The sequence below is a fragment of the Phoca vitulina genome, unplaced genomic scaffold, assembly GCF_004348235.1.
Source record: "Phoca vitulina isolate PV1807 unplaced genomic scaffold, GSC_HSeal_1.0 scaffold53, whole genome shotgun sequence".
Taxonomy (NCBI): Eukaryota; Metazoa; Chordata; class Mammalia; order Carnivora; family Phocidae; genus Phoca; species Phoca vitulina.
This window is the reverse complement of record NW_022589756.1, coordinates 3,268,584-3,271,155: the sequence shown is the minus strand read 5'-3', so window position 1 is coordinate 3,271,155 and position 2,572 is coordinate 3,268,584. Positions and strand designations below refer to the sequence as shown.

At 60.9% G+C, this 2,572-nt stretch overlaps 1 protein-coding gene across 2 annotated transcripts in view; it reads left to right on the top strand.

The window, feature by feature from the left end:
* Positions 1-1,325: 1,325 nt before the first annotated feature.
* The window catches only part of LOXL2 (lysyl oxidase like 2), an 87,718-nt gene continuing 86,471 nt past the window's right edge, over positions 1,326-2,572 (top strand). Inside the window, exon 1 of one of the 2 annotated variants that reach the window (XM_032389114.1) lies at positions 1,326-1,522. The gene's annotated coding sequence lies outside the window, so the exon portion shown is untranslated. Of the gene's footprint in view, positions 1,523-2,312; positions 2,519-2,572 lie in introns of those variants that run through there. The other variant, XM_032389115.1, reaches the window with a different exon arrangement.

Genomic DNA, 2,572 nt, shown 5'->3' with positions numbered 1-2,572 from the left:
TTCCACATTTTCTAAATGTTCTACAAGGAGTTTGCCTTTTTTCACAATCAGACAACACATTGTTTACAAAGTTAGCTTCCTTTCATTTTATACCTTATCCGTTAAAGCTTTAGCATGAAGAGTAGAACCAGAAGTGGAGGGATCAGGGGAAAAGGTGAGGGGAGAGGAGAGAGCTCAGTTTCACTGGCATTTATTGAGCAACTGCTATGTGCAGGCACTGTGCCGACTGAGTGAGATCATTGCCAGGCAGACAAAGCACGGGAATGGCACGTGCAAAGGCCCTGGGGTGTGAAACAGCAGGCAGCTGAACAGCAAGTAGGGCCTGTGGGGGAGAGGAAAGAATGTGGCTGAGAGATGGGCAGGCTGGAAATGCTTTTGGGGACCCCGTCAGATGTCAAGGGGATCCGACTGAATCCTGAGGGCCCTGGAGCTCCTGTGGGTGGGTTTTGGGGTTTTTTTGTCAGTTAATGAAGCAGACATCAGTTGACAGTCCCCTTCTGGGTACTGCCTGCACAGAGGCCCACAGACCCCCTGCCTTGTTTTATGGCTGGCTGCCTCCTGCCTGGCCGAGCCTTGCTCTTGCTTAAGGAACCCTGGGAATCCGCACAGAGGGCTCCCCCAACTTGTAAGGCGCCCTTCACTTTGCCCCCAGTGTGAGCCTCAGAGCCAGTAATGGAATGTCGCTCTGCACAATATGCACCCCTTAGCTGTGCCCTGTTCGGTTCCCTGAGCACAGAGCTTGTTAATCCTGGCCCTGCCGTGCAGGGATGGACCTTAGAGGTCACTGAATCCAAAGTCTTTAATTACAAAGGAGAAAACCAATCCTCAGAGAGGGAGGCTTGTCAAAGGCCATAGATAAGACCCGCTGGAAGAAAGGGGGCTGTGTTTTCACGTGCAGAATCTGCTTTCCTCGAGAAACCCAGGCGAGATAGATGAAAGTTTCTGAACTCCTTCATTGATCAGTTTTTATTGAGCGTCTATTATGCGCCAGGCCGCGTTGAGTTCCCCGGAGACCAAGACGATCAGGCGCGGCCCCTAATGCTGGTGGATAAGGGCATCGAAGAGTTAAATTCCGGGAGCTATTGAGGGTGGGGGTGGGTAGAAGAATCTCCCAGAGGAAAGGCCCCCTCCCTAGCTTCTCGGGCTCCGGAAACCTGGGCGCGAGGAGCCTGGGAAGGGCTGCCCCTCTGGCGTGCAGCCTCCCCGACACAGCCCGCTCCGGCCCCGGGAAGGGCAGCTCTCGAATTACAACAAAAGGGGCTGGAGGCCGGGCCTGCTGCCGTGGCCGCCTCCCGGGAAGGGGGTGGGTCCGGGGAGGGGTTTGCCTTCCGACTCTCGTTAAAAGCACCGGGAAAAGCGTAAAGGAGCGACTCCAGCCTGCGGCGGCCACAACGTGAAGCCCGCTTTCTCCAGCGGCCTGAGACGTCGGCTCGCCCCCACTGCTCGGGAAAGGGGGTCAGCGGCGACGGGCGCGGAGAGGGACCACCGTGGGAAGTGCTGGCCCCTGCTGCCCTGCTGCCAAGTAAGAGCGCTCCCTGCCCCTCCCCTCCCCGCGGCGGTAGGCAGGGAAGCGGGAGCGTCCCGGTGGGGTCTCCAGGCTCCACTCCCTGCGGAGCTGCCTCTCGGCGGTGCTCGGGGTTCCCGGGACCTGTGCGGCGGACACTCCGAGCGAGGGCTACTTGCTCGGAGAGATGCTAGGACCCGCAGGCTAACGGGGTGCCCTTTCCGACTCGGGCCGACCCGCCCAGCCCCACCTCTCCTGAGCCAGACGAGGCCATGCAGCTGGCGCGCCCCGGAGAGCAGGGCGCTCGGTTCCTTGCTTGCTGGGGGCGCCCGCGACCCGGCAGGACGGAGCTAGTCGAGGCTCTGGCGCTCTAGGTGCCTAGGAGGGTGAGGCGGGGGGCCAGGGATACGCGGAGTTAGGGCTTTTGAGGAGGTGGAGCGCGCGCGGGGAGCGGCCTGGAATATGTCTCCGGTGCTGCGGCTTTGGGGATACGGAGCGCCCCGGGCTGGGGCAGAGTGGGTGGGGGCCATCGGGGCTGTGCCTGGGTGCTTTAGTGCCCACTGCCTCGGAATTGGGCCTTCTCCCCAGCCTGCTGGAAAGGCTCGGCTGAGCGCGGGAGAGCCCTGAGTCCCGTGCGAGGACCGGCGCGATCCGCACGCGAGGTATTCCCTCCCACGTCGCCCTGGCTCGTCCCGGGACCCAGGCAACCTCTCCCGCCGTTGTCACAGAGAGGCCCTGGAGTAAGAAAGAACCAGCACAAGCTACCCCGCGAGTCGTGCATGCAGGGTCGCCCCGGGGGTAGAGCAAATCTTAGTCTAATGCGGATACTCCGACGGTCCTCAGTGCCTGCAGTTTTTACGCAGGCGCTTTGGCCACTGCGCTCTGCACACATTCCTCCCAACCCCAAATTTGGGAGCCTTCTAATGTAGCAGCCTGCTGGAGGTGGCAGAAATCAGCGCCGGAATAGAAATGACTGGAAGAAACAAGCGGAGACCACCAAAAAAACCAGCGCGGGTAGGGTGAGGGGACGCGGCGGAACTGGCGGGGGGGGGGGGGGGGGGGGGGGGG